The sequence below is a fragment of the Podarcis muralis genome, chromosome 9 (genome assembly GCF_964188315.1).
Source record: "Podarcis muralis chromosome 9, rPodMur119.hap1.1, whole genome shotgun sequence".
Taxonomy (NCBI): Eukaryota; Metazoa; Chordata; class Lepidosauria; order Squamata; family Lacertidae; genus Podarcis; species Podarcis muralis.
In genome coordinates, this window is record NC_135663.1 from 54,034,281 (window position 1) to 54,053,234 (window position 18,954).

Consider the following 18,954-nt stretch of genomic DNA (forward strand, 5'->3'; position numbering starts at 1 on the left):
GACCATGCGATCGGCAAGTCCTAGGTGCTGAGGTTTTACCCACAGTGCCACCCGCGTCCCAAAACTTCATATAGGTTCACATTTAAGGTCCTCCAGTGTCTAGCAACAGCAAGACGTGCTGCAGTTATAAGATGCACAATTAAGTCTTTGTCTCCAAGATTTTGTGCTTTGTCATATTATTGTGATAATCATCACAGTGCTGAATTCTCTCTCATTTTGCTGTTGATATGTTCAAAAGCAGGGCTTTGTGCATGCACCCCTTTAAAGCGAGGTGCCACTGACCAATGTGCATGGGCTGAAATTGTGTGTCTTCGACCAATCCTATGCAAGTTAACTTAAAAGTAAGCCCTTCTGAGTTCAATGGGGCTGGTTTCTAGGTAACTGGAATATAGGATTGCTGGTCTATAGTTTTGTGCTGCTGCATACATTCAGGCTTTATAGATGTTTATCATTGCTACTTTGGGTCTCCTTGCCTTCCCAATGCAAATTCCTAATTTTATTTTATTTTTAAATTTATGACAGTGGGAAGAGCCAGGCGATGGCATGTGAATGAACCCAGAAAATACATACAGAGGCACACAACATAGCACAGATTTAGACTTTATAGTATAGACAGAATTCTCTCTCTGCTTTCTATAAAAGATCTGGCATCTGATCATTAATTGAAAGGCACAATTTTTAAAAAGATCTATGGCATTTGTTTCTCCTCTGCTGTTTATTTATTTATTTTTGCAGTCCATCTTTCAGACTGTCAAGGGTTATAGCCTCTCTTGAGTGGAGCCAGAAATGTGGCTTGGGTTTGTATACTTAGCACTGGTTTCTATGTAAAATACACATTGCGCCGATCTTCAAGGAACTATTTCTCCCAGCAGAAGGTCAGACACTTGGTGCCTTTTTCCCTCTCCCGAGCGGAGTTGCTGGCTGCTCTGTGTGCATTGAAAAGGACCTTTGGGAAAGATGCGTTCAGGCATATTGCACATCTGGAAATGGTGACGGTCAGTTTAGATTTTAAAGCACACCGGTCAGTGTCTTCTATATGGTAATAAAATAAGTCAAATGCTAACAGAAGCAAAGAATCGGTGAGGGGGAGTTTCTGAAATATTCACTGGTTTGCGTTTTAATGATGCTTGATTCCCCAACCCTTAAGGACTGATCGCAGCAGGGTTTTTCCAGCCAAAACTTGCCAGAACTCAGTTCTGGCACGTCTCAGGTGAGTGCCATTGCCATTATAAGAGAACAAGAGAGGCATTCATGGTTAGTTCCGGCACCTCTTTTTCTAGAAAAATAGCAGAGGAGATGTACTGACTCTTGAAAAAGAAGAGGTGCCAGAACTCACCATGAATGCCTCCCTTGTTCTCTTACAATAGCAATGATAATAATAATAATATTTATACATACATACATACATACATACATACATACCCTGCCCATTTAGCTGGGTTTCCCTAGCCACTCCGGGTGACTCCCAACAGAATATTAAAAACATGATCAAACATCAAACATTAAAAATTTCCCTAAACAGGGCTGCCTTCAGATGTCTTCTAAAAGTCAGGTAGTTGTTTATTTCCTTGACATCTGATGGGAGGGCATTCCACAGGGCAGGCGCTGCTACTGAGAAGGCCCTCTGCCTGGTTCCCTGTAACCTCACTTCTTGCAGTGAGGGAACCGCCAGAAGGCCCTCGGCGCTGGACCTCAATGTCAGGGCTGAACAATGGGGGTGGAGACGCTCCTCCAGGTGTACTGGGCTGAGGCCATTTAGAGCTTTAAAGGCCAGCACCAACACTTTGAATTGTGCTCGGAAACCCCCTTGAGAGGTGCCGGAACTGAGAGCCAGTGTGGTGTAGTGGTTAAGAGCGGTAGTCTCGTAATCTGGGGAACCGGGTTTGCGTCTCCGCTCCTCCACATGCAGCTGCTGGGTGACCTTGGGCCAGTCACACTTCTTTGAAGTCTCTCAGCCCCACTCACCTCACAGAGTGTTTGTTGGGAGGGAGGAAGGGAAAGGAGAATGTTAGCTGCTTTGAGACTCCTTCGGGTAGTGATAAAGCGGGATATCAAATCCAAACTCCTCTTCTTCTTCTGGTGAGTTCTGGCTGGAAAAAAAGCCCTGGTCATGTATGATCTAGTTCAGATTCCTGCATAGAAGGGCTTTGGACCATGTGGCCCTCGGGGATCCCTTCCAGCTCTACAATTCTATGAACCTTCCAGCTTTGAATGTTGGATTTGTAACTTGCTGAGCTAATTTTTGATGGGGAAGGTTTACCCATCCCTATATATACATGATGGAAGTGAGAGCTGGACCATAAAGAAGGCTGAACGCTGAACAATTGATGCTTTTGAATTATGGTGCTGGAAGAGACTCTTGAGAGTCCCAATGGACTGCAAGAAGATCAAACCTATCCATTCTTAAGGAAATCAGCCCTGAGTGCTCACTGGAAGGACAGATCATGAAGCTGAGGCTCCAGTACTTTGGCCACCTCATGAGAATAGAAGACTCCCTGGAAAAGACCCTGGTGTTGGGAAAGACTGAGGGTATAGGAAGAAGGGGACAACAGAGGACGAGATGGTTGGACACTGTTCTCGAAGCTACCAACATGAGTTTGACCAAACTGCGGGAGGCAGTGGAAGACAGGAGTGCCTGGCGTGCTCTGGTCCATGGGGTCACGAAGAGTCGGACAGGACTAAATGACTAAACAACAAGTATATACAATGGCGTGTCCTTCAGAATTCTCCGGGCAATACATCCCAACTTTTAGATGTTTACCACTGTGAAAAACAGATACACTGCAGCAATTTGGGAGCTATTTACAAGTGGCCAATCTAATCTACACCCAAAGGATTAAACAGTTAAGGGGAGATCAGTTAAAAGCAGTGACTGGACTGGGGCTACTTGATGCTGTAGTAAGATAGAGTAGAGTTCAATTAGTGTCTTGATGGGAGACTATACGAACGCCTCAAAGCTTGCTAGAAGGACATAAGCACAATTTATACTATAGAACTGTAGGTACAACTATGAATTTTAAGAGGAACGCCTAAATACAGAACCTATGTAAACACATATGTTCTGTTGACTGGATCGGAACATTTATTGCTCTTTAAGGCTGAGAGATTATCAGTGGAGGGGAAAGACCTTTTGATCCTGGGAGCTCCCATGTCAGTTGCTCCTGCAAAGTCTTCTGTTTAAAGAAGGCACTGTATGTTTATCCATTTGCCTGAAATACAGAGGGTATGTGACAGGCGCTCTTTGGACATCCATCAGCTCTCCCATTCACTAATAAACACAGTCAAATTTCAACACTTTCCTGAAGATCAAAGCCCCTTTGAGAATACACTTCTTATAAAAAAGAAAGAAAATAGATTCACTCAGGTTCGAAAACAATAAAATATTAGAAGCTACATCCATACTACACGCTAAGTAGCTCTGATTTGCACCCAATCTGGCCTATCTATAAATTCACATTTTAAGATGAATCTATCTTTCCAAAACAAAATGAGAACCAACACACACTTAACCTTTGAAATTTGCACTCAACTGAATTTTGCGATGCAGTTCTGCAACCAAACGACGTTTACAAAAATGTATGTATATAAAAATTAACATGCCGGCCACAATAATATACATGAATGCACTATGCAAGGAGAAATTTCTTGCCAAAAAAAAATTGTGTACAAGCTGCGTTTATTAGGAAAAATTTGCACTAGAATGCTGCTAAATTTTCATGAGGATTTTTTTTTAATACAGAAATTGCTGTAGAAATGTGGGGAAAGGGATTTAAGATCAGAAAAATGAGAAACTAAGAAAAGTGAAATGGGCATGTCTGTCCATCCCTTTCTCTGCCTTTATCTAATCCTTTCAGTGCCAGCAGGACAGAGGCACCATCTTCTCTAAATGATTGACACAATGTCCTGATGTCACGCGCACAGCGATGTGTGGCATCCTAGTGTCACAAGGACCCAGGGGACAGAGCTGAATGCCCTCTGAACATTGAGGGGCTTGAACATTTGAGGGAGCAAAAATGCCTCAGCACCTATGCAGCTGGAGGGATTTAGGGGGCCTCAGGCATGCAAACCAAGAACTTGTGCTGTGTGCGAAGTAAGATCTGCATTGTAGGCGCAGTGAGGCCTTTGCTGGTGTTTGGACCCAAGTAAATGCCTGAAAAGGGATGCAGGTGACGCTGTGGGTTAAACCACAGAGCCTAGGATTTGCTGATCAGAAGGTTGGCGGTTTGAATCCCCACGACATGGTGAGTTCCCGTTGCTTGGTCCCTGCTCCTGCCAACCTAGCAGTTTGAAAGCACGTCAAAGTGCAAGTAGATAAATAGGTACCACTCCAGCGGGAAGGTAAACGGCGTTTCCGTGCACTGCTCTGGTTCACCAGAAGCGGCTTAGTCATGCTGGCCACATGACCCGGAAGCTGTACGCCGGCTCCCTCGGCCAATAAAGCGAGATGAGCGCCGCAACCCCAGAGTCGGCCACAACTGGACCTAATGGTCAGGGGTCCCTTTACCTTTACCTAAATGCCTGAAAACTTCACCACTTTCTGGAGCCAGCCCTGAAATTCTTCAATGAAACGAAACAAAAATGTCTGCCTAAGCTAGTGGTCATGATCTTATCTTGTGGCAGATAATTCCATAAATTAATTGTGCTTTTTGGGGGGGAAATACTTCCTTTTTGTCCATTCTGAATCTACTGGAAAAACATTTTTTCAAAGTATTGGGGTACCTGGAAGGTTTGTTGTCTGCATCCAATAGAGTTGTTTTGGAATTAGGCTGAGAATTTCTTAGATTATGAAATCCCTTCAGGGAAAATAGGGATGAATCAGTGTTCTTTGGCAACAGCTACTATTACCCAAAAACCCCATTTTCAATGAAAAAGAGAGAGAGAGATAATGTCAAACCAATAAATTAGTCTGGAAAAGGGGTTGTAATGAAAAACATACAGCTTTGTAAATGAGTTGCATGAAGCTTGATGAGCCAGTTTCGGGACTAGTCACAACAAAAATTCCTCCTCCAGCCAATGAAGTGAGGATTAGTCAGCCCAAGGATTTGGAGGAGAGGAAACCCATTTCAGAAAATGGCCAAACAAGAATGCAAGACCAGATGCTGCAAATTAAAGTATTTATGCACAATTTACCGGAATGTTCCCTGCATGAGCCCCATGGGAATGAATGGGTGCTCTTACACAGCTATCATTCAGTCCAATGGGGGTTACGTGGAGACACGTTTCCACAGAATTGACAGCCATTCGACTGTGAAGTTTTAGATGTGACCCAGTGATGGCTGGTTATAATTAAATACACTGTGTTGTTGAAAACCAGAGTTTCAAACGATGCGGGGAGCCTTCATAGATATAAAAGACTCCCGACAGTCACCTTTCATAAGTTGGAAGCCAAGAAAAAGAGGGATGAAGGGGGAACAGCTAATGTACTTCTTTTTGCTGCCTCAACTCACATGGTAACTTCAATACAGTGGTACCTCGGGTTACTTACGCCTCTGCTAACCCAGAAATATTACCTCGGGTTAAGAACTTTGCTTCAGGATGAGAACAGAAATCGTGCGGCGGTGGCAGCGGGAGGCCCCATTAGCTAAAGTGGTGCTTCAGGTTAAGAACAGTTTCAGGTTAAGAACGGACCTCCAGAATGAATTACGGTAAGTATGTAACCAGAGGTACCACTGTATGTAGAACACCTGAGGAGGGTTTTAGATAGAACAGGGAGTCCCTAGGTGAATGTTAGGACTCCCCTACAGGTCTGAGGTCTGGAACCTCTCTTTTTACAAATTAAGTATTTCTCTCTGTCCCCAGCCCAGTACCCTAACTACCTTCTGAAAACATAGTAACTAGCTTATTTTTTATACTGTGTGGTAAGGTTAGGGAGTGCTGTGATAATACCACCACACCACTGTTAAACTTCACGACAGTATTCCCTGCTCACAGAACCAGCAACAGGGGCCAGCCACACTGAGCACTGGATGAAGCCCCAGTGACTCAGATCAGCCCCTCACTGGACTGACCTGGCCATGACACTTCCTGGACTCTCCACGGGAGACTTGGACAGCCATTTTAGCTGTGGCCTAGCAGTAGTTCCACTTTTGAATGGGAGTAAATCTTAATTCCATCTCATTTTTCTCAAAACACAGTGCAAATCTCTAAATTGTGGTGGGGGTGGGTGGGAACAGGGGTTTCCTTGCAACTCTCAGTTCCCTTAACAAACTACAGTTCCCAAAGTCCTTTGGAGGAACCTATGACTGTTTAAAGGCACGAGGGTGGCACTGTGGGTTAAACCACAGAGCCTAGGCCTTGCCGATCAGAAGGTCGGCAGTTCGAATCCCTGCGACGGGAAGAGCTCCCGTTGCTTGGTCCCTGCTCCTGCCAACCTTGCAGTTCGAAAGCACATCAAAGTGCAAGTAGATAAATAGGTACTGCTCTGGCGGGAAGGTAAACAGCATTTCCGTGCACTGCTCTGGTTTGCCAGAAGCGGCTTAGTCATGCTGGCCACATGACCCGGAAGCTGTACGCTGGCTCCCTCGGCCAATAAAGCGAGATGAGCGCCGCAATCCCAGAGTCGGCCACGACTGGACCTAATGGTCAGGGGTCCCTTTACCCTTTATGACTGTTTAAAGTGGCTTAATTCTACTTTAATGCAGATAGGGTCTTAGGGGGCAAAGTCAGTTTTCCCTCTAAATGCATTCGTTGGGGTAATATTTTGTGTGCTTTTAAAATTTTGTGTGCATCATACCACTATTCAGTCCAGCTTTTGACATGGGATTATTGCAGCCCCTGTTATTACTGTTTGCTTCTGTACCACCTCCTCGGCTGCATCTGGCTGAAGATTGCAAGCTATGTGGGCTATTCATCTGACTCACAAAAGATGTTCTGCTGTTCCCAAAAATAACCACTGAAGTTCAGTTTGGAACATTAACCATCTGTCAACATAAGACATGCAATGGGGGAAGAGGCTGGAGTTCATTTATGAATTATCTCTTGTACAAGCCATAACACAATATGTTGTTATTGTTGTTTAGTCGTTTAGTCGTGTCCGACTCTTCATGACCCCATGGACCAGAGCACACCAGTCACTCCTGTCTTCCACTGCCTCCTGCACTTTGGTCAAACTCCTGCTGGTAGCTTCGAGAACACTGTCCAACCATTTCGTCCTCTGTCGTCCCCTTCTTCTTGTGCCCTCAATCTTTCCCAACATCAGGGTCTTTTCCAGGGAGTCTTTTCTTCTCATGAGGTGGCCAAAGTACTGGAGCCTCAGCTTCACGATTTGTCCTTCCAGTGAGCACTCAGGGCTGATTTCCTTAAGAATGGAGAGGTTTGATCTTGCAGTCCACGAGACTCTCAAGAGTCTCCTCCAACACCATAATTCAAAAGCATCAATTCTTTGGTGATCAGCCTTCTTTATGGTCCAGCTCTCATTTCCATACATCACTACTGGGAAAACCATGGCTTTAACTATACGGACCTTTGTTGGCAAGCCGATGTCTCTGCTTTTTAAGATGCTGTCTAGGTTTGTCATTGCTTTCCTCCCATGAAGCAGACTTCTTTTAATTTTGTGACTGCTGTCACCATCTGCAGTGATCATGGAGCCCAAGAAGGTAAAATCTCTCACTGTCTCCATTTCTTCCCCTTCTATTTGCCAGGAGGTGATGGGCCCAGTTGCCATAATCTTCTTTTTTTGATATTAAGCTTCAGACCATATTTTGTGCTCTCCTCTTTCACCCTCATTAAAAGGTTCTTTAATTCCTCCTCACTTTCTGCCATCAAGGTTGTGTCATCTGCATATCTGAGGTTGTTGGTATTTCTTCCGGCAATCTTAATTCCGGTTTGGGATTCATCCAGCCCAGCCTTTCACATGATGAATTCTGCATAAACCAGGACTTGGAAACCTGTGGCCCATCAAGTGTTACTGGGCTACAACTCCCATCATCCCTGACCATTAACCATGCCATCTGGGGCTGCTGGGAATTGGAGTCCAACAAAATCCGATGGAACACAGGTTCCCAACCCCAGATATACACAATGAAGACTGCAAACAGTTACTTTAGAATTGCCATATTTCAAAAAGTAAAAATCAGAACACCCCGAAAATTGAGCTATTGTTAAGGAAAACCTGGAAGTTGATGAACTTTGTTTAGACTAACCCCAAAGTTGTTGAAGTTTTTTCAAAAACACAAAAAACCTCATGATATTTCAATTGACTTGCCTAAGATCCAGGACAAAGTTCAGTTCCTGTTTCAAGATGACATTCACCTTTCACGTTTTCCCGCATTGGTATACACTTGATTTAAAAGCCCAAGATGCTTTGCCGTACCAGTCAGTAATGGATAAGTGACATGTAGCTTTCACAATTGTATTCCATGGAGAGGAGACTGTCAGTACCAGAATGCTAACCATACCTGCCCATCCTTCCCTTGCCGTCCTTCTCTTGCAAGCCGATAAGGATGACTGAGGGCCTTTTAGCGTGTTTTACATCAAAGGCTGATGACGGGCTCTGACAGCCTGGATGTCAGTGCTGTAAATAAACCATTAATCACACTGCTATTCCATGGGACAAACCTTTCCCAGAGGGCATGAACCTTCTTCAGGTCACTAATATAAACCACATCTTCTCTTGTCCAGAAGTGAATTAGTGGGGTAGCTCTGATGTCAAAGCTCTCAAGGTGGCCTGGCTCCATGTCAGGGTGACATGCCATTACTTCAGTTTTAACGCACAGGTCAGTGTCATGATTCACATGATTATACATGGTCTGTTAACACAGGGAGAGGTTCATGGATGTTTTCACAGAACTATTTTGGTTTAAATATTATACGATCTGTACACACACACACACACACACAGAGCGAGAGAGAGAGAGCGAGAGAGAGACCTCTTGCCATGTAGAATAAAGATTAAGGGCATATCAAAAATATTTCAAGCAAAGAAATAAGTCCTTTGCTATGGCACACCTCAAGTCAAGAAATGTTTAAGCTATCGGGAATGAAACTTACATGAGCAAGCTCGGTATATATATATTTAGTCTGTTCTTTTATTTAAATTAAAAGGAGACAACATAGAATCACCACAAATATCTATATCTATCATCTATCTATCTATATCTATCTATCTATCTATCTATCTATCTAATCTATCATCTATCTATCTATATCTATCTATCTAATCTCTCTCTACCTATCTTTCTATCTAATCATCTATCTATCTATCTATCTATCTATCTATCTATCTATCTATCTATCTGCATCATGACACCTTAATGGTCAGCATATTTATTGTAGATTTTTTTTTGTGGATTAGAATTTACTTCGCCAACATCTGATGAAGTGGGTTCTTGTTCATGAGAACTTGACCGCAATCAATCTGTTAAGTCATTAAGGTGCCACAGGTCTCTCTTTTTGTATTTGTTGTAAGAAACTATTGCGTCTATCCCCCTCCACCCTCAGATTAATTACAGAAATATCATTCTATGGACTTGCATAGCGACGGGGGATGTTTTACAGTCCTGGAACCAAATAGTGTGGGTGGCCACACTAGCCCTCTTAATCCCTGTCCTGGTGACCTGGTCTTCTTTCAGGTCCACTGTAGGTTCACTATGTAGCTTCTCCACTCTGTTGCTGCTTCAGTGCAGTTGGGGGTGGAAACTTCTAGGAAACAGCCTCCTTAAATCTGAGCTCATATATTAAATTGGCATCATTTAAGTCCAGGTCTGTCCGAAGTGATTTTGAAATAATTGGAAAAAGACAAAGAAGTGAGACAGAACAGCTGAATGTCTTTTTGTTTTGTTTTTAGTAAGCATGCTAAATATTCAACGTAAGAAGCAAAGGGCTTGGTCTAACACAATTGATGTCTCCTCTGGGACCTGCAAGGGATGTGTTAAGAGAATTGCCACCACCATCGCAGACCTTAATCAATTTAACTGGTTGGGTCTGTTTTTAGTCTTACAAATGAAATGTAATACTGCAGGGTATGAGGTTTTTACATCAGCCCGTTCTGTTAAGCTGAAATTTATCTCACTAAAACAACACTATTTAAATTAGGGTAGTCAACTCGTTAAAGGATGGGGTGTAGCTCTGTAGCAGACCATCTGCTTTGCAGTCACAAGGTCCCAGGATCAATCCCAAACATCTCTAGGTAGGACTGGGAATGCCTCTGAAGAACCGCTACCTGTCAGAGTTGACCGGTCGGACATAGGACAAGGCGGCAACTCCCTGTATTCCTAAGGTAGTTCAGTCAATTAGTTAATTAATTTTAATTTATTATGTTCATATACCACCTTTTTCTCCATGGAGCTCAAGGTGGTGTACATGGTTTTCCCTCCCCCATTTTCTCCTCACAACAACCCTGTGAAGTAGGTGAGGCTGAGAGACAGTGACTGGTCCAAAGTCACCCACTGAACTTCATGGCTGAGTGGGGATTTGAACCCTGTTCTCCCAGGTCATAGTCCAACCCTCTAACCATTGTACCATACTGGCTCTCATCCTTAATGAAGTAATCGGGTAAAACAAGGCCAGATAATTTCATATATTTTTACGTAGTACCAATATCTCGCCAAACTTTCTCTATACCCTGGTGGATCCTGCCCCCCTCAAACCATCTCTCAGCAATACCTGAACTTATATGTGCAGGTATTTTTGATACCCTCCATTCTAGACGGATGTATACAGGGATTATCCAATTCTCTGAAGCACATTTTGAGGATGGGAAGGCGGGGGGGGGGGCAAGGAGGGGAAAATCCTGTTGAACAACTGAAAGACTGTTACGCAAGTAGAACAACAGTATTGGGTACAACCTCTGGCTATTTTTTTAAAAAAGTTTTTCTTTTGAATAACTTATTTACATATTGCCCTTTGCATGCATGATATTAATATAAATGGGGGGAAATTACCACAGAAGAGAAATGAGCAGGTTTGAAGTGTTAGAATTTCAGGTTGTTGTTGCCTGCAAATGGGCTTTTGAATTTTCAACACGTTTTGAAAACCGTCCGAGAAGAAGGCAATGCCGATTTGTAAAAGTTTTCAAAACAAGGAGGGTTAAGATTTAAATTTTTAAAGGGTAAAAGGTTGTGGAAGGAAGGATCCTAACAGAAAGGTGGGCCGGTGGCTGTGTGTTTACATTTCTAATAAATACTGTTTGTAGTCAGACGCGGACGTCAGCAATAAATCAGAAGAGCTGTTACGCCCTTTCAAACCCAGGCTTCTTCTAAAAAAGATCTGTGAGGTAGGCATAGCAAATGATTCCCAGTAGATTTGATTGGGTCAAAACCAGAGAGGACAGAACCGTAACCCTTTCTCTCTGAACCAAACTGACCCTGAACGGCCCTTCAAGTGAGCTGGGTTGTCTAGGGTCACCGAGTAAATACGAAGCTCTGAGGTGGGTCTTCAGGGAGGTCACTCTGTGGCAAAGGCTACATGTAGTCATTTTCAGCTCGTTTTCGAAACTGCCTTTCTGTTCTGAACCGGGGCTTCCTGCCTACAAGCACAGTATTCTCTTACTGAAGCTCACAGCTGGTGCTTTCCATTTATATCCCAATCCTTGGCGTTAAGATTTGTAGGAAAGCTTTCCCATGATACATAATATATGGAAAACTAATGACAATAAATAAATAAAAACAGCCACAAAAATTAAAAAATAGAAGATGAGGTCCTTTCTTGAAGGTAGTACTTAACCTTTATACCAGTGTTTCCCAACCGGTGTTCCGCGGCACACTAGTGTGCCGCGAGACGTTGCCTGGTGTGCCGTGGGAGGGAGGCGGGCGAGGCGGGCGGCGAGAGGCGGGGCGGCAGCGGCGAGGATCCGCGTCGAGCCGGGGGCGGCTCCGCGGTGGTGGTGCCGAGGTTTCTCTCTCCATTCTCCCCTCACACACACACACAGGAAATAACACAGGATCAGCTGACAGGACCCGGCCAATGGGGCGGCGGCGGGGCAGCGCGCGCAAAAGGGAGGAGCGCGAGACAGCGGACGAGGAGGAGGCCGGCATGTCCGGGCAGCAGCAGCAACAACAGCAGCAGCAACTCCCGGCGACGGCTCCTCAAGCCCCAGGCAACCCTACTCCCTCACCGGCCTCGGCCGCCCTCCTGCTCCACCCGCCGCTGCCTCCCCCGCCGCCGCCGGCCACCTCGGCCCCGCCGCCGCCCCCTCCTCCGCCCGCTATCGCCGCCACCACCACAACAGCCGCCGCCGCCTCAGCTGGGCCAATGCCTGCCGGGAGCGGCAGCGGCAGCAGCAGCAGCGCCCCGGCGCCCTTCCCTCCCGGCGTGACACTGCGCGCTGACGTCACGGGGCTGTAATGGTGGTGTGCCTCAAGATTTTTTTCATCAAACAAGTGTGCCTTTGCCCAAAAAAGGTTGGGAAACACTGCTTTATACCACCCACAGAAAGTAGTAGCCTCTTGTAGCTCTCAGCTAGGATCAGGCATGCCAACTCTATGGGGATGAGGCCCCGCCCATGTCCACTGGGAGGGGGCTCAGTCCTCCCAGTCTTGAGGGAGAAGACTCATGGGTGATGCAGATGCCTTAGGCGGTTGAATGCGCATGTGTACTCCATCCGTTTACCTCTCTCCCTCCCACCCCTCTGCGCAGCCCCAGGCGCTGCTAACCCACAGTACACCACTGGTGGCATCATAGTGCTTTAACTGTATTCTGTGAATGTGGCTGGCCCACCTGTGAGGAAACTGGACGAAAAACTGTATTGCCTCTCTTAAGCAAGGGTAGAGCAGCAAAATGCAACTCTCGACTCCATCCAGATGCAGTTAAGTCCAGTGTCACCTAGTGATGAAGCGGTAAAACGTTATCCACACGCCTCTCCCTGCTTTAGTTTCGTGGATGGCTTTCTTGAATATAACGCTGACTTCATAATTTGACTTCTAACTTCACTTACATAAATGAGTCACATTCTAAAAATAAATATAATGGAATATGGGCCATATACCACATGGTATGACTTCTCACCTTTCTTTTAATAGCTAGAGGCACCAGCTAACAGTTATATTACTTTGTCTACTTTCTGACTTATCTTCTTTCTATTCACAGATGTGCCGTTTCTTTGAACTTTACTCACTTCTCTGATCATTGAACTTTCTTTAGGCAACCCAGTCAGATGGGTGGGGTGTAAATAATAAAATTGTAGTTGTTGAATAGCATGTCCCTATTGTCATAATAATATATTATGTATACCCCACCCATCTGGCTGGGTTTCCCCAGTTACTCTGGGCGGCTCCCAACAGAATATTAAAAACATAATAAAGCCTCAAACATTAAAAAAAATCCTAAACAAGGCTGTCTTCAGGTGTCTTCTAAAAGTCAGATAGTTGTTTATTTCCTTGACATCTGATGGGAGGGCGTTCCACAGGGCAGGTGACTCTACCGAGAAGGCCCTCTGCCGGCTTCCCTGTAACCTCACTTCTCGCAGTGAGGGAACCATCAGAAGGCCCTCTGAGCTGGACCTCAGTGTCCGGGCTGAAAGACTGGGGTGGAGACGCTCCTTCAAGTATACTGGGCTGAGGCCATTTAGGGCTTTAAAGGGCAGCACCATCCACCCTGGAGGTTATCAAAAGTTACTTACTGGCAATGATGCTGATGTTCTCCCCAGTGGCGTAGCGTGGGGAGTGCAGGGGGGGCTGGCCGCACCAGGCGCAACATCTGGGGGGGCGCTCGCACTCGCACATCTCTGCCCCTACTAAAATCCATGGGTTAGGGGGCATAAATTACTTGCCTTGCCCCGGGTGCTGACAACCCACGCTATGCCACTGGTTCTCCTTTCCCTGTCAGAGTCATCATGCCCCTGAATATCAGTTGTTGGGAACCGCAAGCAGAGAGAGTGCTATTGTGCTAGCACCCTGCTTGTGGACTTTCCATAGGCATCCAGTGGATCACTGTGAGAACAGCATGTTTGTTTTAGGCCTTTAGCCTGATGCACCTGTGCTCTTCTTACTTTCTTAAGATAGCTGGTGACAGGTGTAGCTTCTCGGCCCGGAACCGAGCGATTAAAATTCTGCAACAAAGTGGGGAGGCTGAAATCGACCCAGGAAGATCCTCCAGGCCCACTAGCCAAGCTTAGTGGTCCATGAGGAGCTGAATAAATCCATTCGGGCTGCCTTTAGTAGGCTGATGGGCTGCGGTTGACTTGGTGATTCACAAGCCGTCCTGGTCTGACTTAGCGACAGGTTTTCCAAATTCCATCTTCTAACGACAGCTTTCCTGCTGCGGTTTAGCATTAATTAGTTAATGGTGTTTAAAGAGGAAGACACAGTGTGTGGTTGTTGCTTTTTACTGCCACAATTTTTTAAGAAAATATTTAATGTTTCACCAAGCACTCTCTTTTTTTAAAGGCGCAAACCCTTAGAATCTAGTTTATGGTTGCACACGCAAAGAATATTTTCCAGTGCAATAGGTTTTAGAGTTCAAACTACAGTAATGTGGTGTAGTTCAGTGTGCACATATTTGACATAGTTATACAATAAGCATACAAAAATGAGCCAAAATCAAGTGCCATGTATGCTCAGAGTCTGCTCCTACCAGTGTGTACTCATAAACTTTGTTTAATTAGACAAACTTGTAGCAGTAGTAGTAATAAGATAATAAAGAACAGACATCCAAAATATCAGCTAATATCCATGATGGAAGAGTGAAAAATTACCAGAGACACCAACAAACTCAAATCCAGCTTGATTTCAGATTAAGCCTCCAAATCACCACAAGAAGTTATAGCAATTTTATCCAACTTCTTTTTCCTGATTTTTTGTTGTAGCCATTGCATAGAGGGCCCCTGTCTGCATTACAAGCTATTATTGTCACTCAAAAGAAATGGAAGCATTTCTTGCTGTGTAGACAAAGGTTTCAGAAAATGATCTCTTTTGAGTCGCGGTATAAGGGGCAGGCTAACAGATAATGAGTGATGCGTACCCTCCAACATTTCTCCAATGAAAATGGGGTTATCCTGATGTCCTCCACCTGAGGTTGACCACAAATACAGAGTCTGTCTGCATATGGGGCCTTGCTGTAGCAGCCATCCTAAACTGCAATGGGCATCAGTTGGAAACCCAGCTCAATAAAGGCATTACTTAAGCTCATTAGAGTTTGGTCATGTAACTAGCCCTGTTTAGAGATGTTTTTAATGTTTGATGTTTTATTATGTTTTTAATATCCTGTTGGGAGCCCCCCAGAGTGGCTGGGGAGGCCCGACCAGATCGGCGGGGTATAAGTATTATTATTATTATTATTATTATTATTATTATTATTATTATTATTACTGTTTTAATAGAAATTTTACCTGTGTTTTTTCTTAATGTTTTTAAATTGATTATTGTGTTTTGCGTAATTGTTAAGTCACTTTGAAACTTTTTTTGTATAAAGGAATGAATAAATGAAATAAATACAAGGTGGGGAATTCAGTGGGAGCTTTGTTCAATGGGACATGCTACTAAGTTCAGAAACTTTGGCTAAACTTGGAAATTTGGTGATCACGTTGTTCACCAGGGCAAGACAGTTTGAGCATGTTACACTGACCCTGGCCCAACTGCACTGGCTGCCAATTAGCTTCCAGGCCCAATTCAAAATGCTGGTTTTGACTTATAAAGCTTTGAACAACTCAGAACTGCAATACTTCAAGGACCACCTCTCTCCATATGAACCTACCCAGACCCTGAGATCATCCACTGTGTGTTCTTGTCTTTATTACAAGAGGATTTACTTCCAAGAAATCATGGATAGGATTCTGCTTTTTTTTTAATTCAATGTAGTTCTACCAAAATAAATGGAGACTTTGCCGTCGACTTGTATGCAAGGTGGATTAAAGGTAAATTAAAATTAAGTGCTACCATTGTGCAGCCTAGCAAAATCAAAATTTGTCCTAAAAGGGCAAAATCTGATCCATTGACTGACTATAAAGAATCACCATTAATTTACTACAGTATTATTTAAGCAGCAAGAGAATTTATTTCATTGACCAACTGTAGCTTCAAATCCATACTGTGTGGAGGGAGGAAGCCAGTGAAATGCCACATCTTATCAGGATGTGGTCAAGACGATCATAAAAAGTCATGCTATTTAATGTACATACCAAGGAGGCTTTAAAAAAATCTGAAGGATTCAGATGTTGAACCCCACACAGCTCTTTTGAGAAATCCCAGCTATACAGATATATAAAATCAACACCACATATTTCAGTATAGAAAAATGCAGGTCATCCTTTTTTTTTTTTTTTTTTTTTGTATATTCACCATAGAGTTGCAGAATCTAATCCATTTAAATCTACAAATTCCTAGGCATTCAGTCAATTCCACCACATATGTAATAAATGTGCATATGCAGTCAAACACTTCCAAAATCTGAAACATGGTTCCATACATATTCTATATTAAATACCAGCAAAGCAAAAGTTTATATTGAGCTTTCCTGGTCGATAAGCTTAGCGAAGGCTCTTTCACTAAATCACAGAAATCTTCAACCTATAATTTGTAGATTTGAATCTACAATATGCATGGAACCATGTTTCAGATTTTGGAAGTGTTTGACTGCATGTGCACATTTATTACTTATGTGGTGGAATTGCCCGAATGCCTAGGAATTTTGGAGGCAAATTGTGCATCATTAATAACAGGATAAACTTTGAGACTTCCGCAGTGTTCATCCTGTTCAGCTGGATTGAGAAGAATATTTATGGTGAACAAAAGTCCTTAGTTAAGATACTGTTGATAGCAGCCAATATAGTTTGGGCTTCCGAATGGAAAAACCCTCATGTCCCATCTACATGAGAACGTTTAAGTGCGCTACATAAGAAGTGTTTAGAATGGACAGAAATGGACAAACTGACAGATGGGGTTCATAAGAAAAATGGAAGTTTCCATGATGTAAAGGTTGCTAAGATGTTGTTGTTGTTTTGTTAAATACTGGAATTATAGATCGGACTTGAAGGAACCTTATTTTTCTCAACTATGAATTATGAATAAATTTCTGAATCTGAGGAGGAAAATGAATCATAGGAACCAGTTTTAATCAATGAGGGCAAAAAATAATCTGGGGACTGAAAATTAAGGACACACTTGTTTATTTCCCAAGACTATTTTGGTTCTAGCATCTTAGCGGTAGTAGAAAATGGCCAAGTTTGGCTTTTCCTTCTTTCAACGAGCCATGGATTTTATTCCTCAAACTGTAAGTTCTCATATTTCCTTCTAATAGCTCAAAAGTGAACCTAGCAGTGCAATCCTACTCATGGCTATGAAGGAATAAGCTCAGATGGATTCAGTGGCATTTACTCCCAGGTAAATGTGTATAGGATTGAATTTAATCTACATGAAGATTGTGGTAATATTCAGATCTATCTACTCAGTTCATCAAATAATTGGCTAAATGGGAAGTACTTGCCTACAATAGTTTTTATCTCATGGGTAGCCCTAAATCCTCTTGGCTGCTGTCTTTATTCTGGAAAATATGAATGTGACTTGCGCCGATGTCAAAGAAATAGTCACATTTCAGGGTAATTTGCTAAATGTCACTCGCTGCCCCATGTTTACAATTTGCAGAGTGAAAAATGGATGCACAAATCCACAAGCCTGACCTAGAGGGGCCCTGCATCTGATTGCCTACATCCTGACTCATGGATGAAAGATGGTGTTGACTTCCATGATCCTACGACAACTTTGTAATTGATTTTTATTTGACCTCCAGCATTTAAATGTGTTCTGTGAAGAACTGTAAGGTCATCTGGGCTGTTAGCAAGCTGGACCACTGCACTCTGTATACCACACACAGGAGGCTGAGAAAGAAAGAACCTGTAGCTTTGGAGTGGAACCAGAAGCTCACACAGCCACTTCTGGTATGATCAAAAAGTCTAATTCATATTGAAACACAGAAAGTTAATCAGCACAATGAGTTGTGTGTGTCATCAACAGTCACATGACCACCCAATTATGCTCACATGACACCCACCTGAAGCTTTTTTTCCAGGCTGACTATCAGAAGTTATGCGGGACTGAACATTTTCTGGAAAATATTTTCACTTCTATATTTTTCCTGGGAAACATTTCCCCCCCAGTTTATTGTTTTGTAAAAATTATTTACAACATCAGTTACAGTAAGCCCTCAACTTATGTGAGCGTTACGTTCCAGGAATCTCTCCTAAAGTCAAAATCACGCATATGGGTGCAATGGCGAGTGGGATTGCCAAAGTCTTTGAACCCAGCCCCTTTGGACCCCCTTTTTAATTTTTTAATTTTTGTCAAGTGGGTAAAACTGAATGTCCACAAGTTAAATGTGGGTTTACTATACTACAACACAAGTCAAACTGATGTCTTTCTGTGTAGTGTTGAAATCTGCAAAGGAAACCTCAGCAGCTGGATGTTTAGATGCATGGGGGATGCAGAGGGCCAGTTGAGTGTATGTAACAATAGGTGGATGCAGCAGTGCTCCACCATCTCCATACTTGTGGGTAATGCACTCCTGGAGCTTGAAATACAAGAGGATCTTGGATGTTGGTTATTTACTGTATTTAAAATACTTAAAACCTGTAGTCTTGTGAAGTCACCTTGTCCCCCTCGAGCTACCCAGGAAGGTCACTTTGGTACTGCTAATACAGTGGTATCTCGGGTTAAGTACTTAATTCGTTCCGGAGGTCCGTTCTTAACCTGAAACTGTTCTTAACCTGAAGCACCACTTTAGCTAATGGAGCCCCTGCTGCTGTTGCGCCGCCGCCACACGATTTCTGTTCTCATCCTGAAGCAAAGTTCTTAACCCAAGGTATTATTTTTGGGTTAGCAGAGTCTGTAACCTGAAGCGTATGTAACCTGAAGCGTATGTATCCTGAAGTACCACTGTACAGCAATTTGACTTCACCCCGAGGTGCACTCCATTGTCTCTCAAGACAGAAGATGTTCTCAACAGCAACATGACAATTTGCACTCATGATGATAATGAGGAAGTTCCACACAAACCTGCTTCCATACTGTTTGCACCCACAAAGGTTTT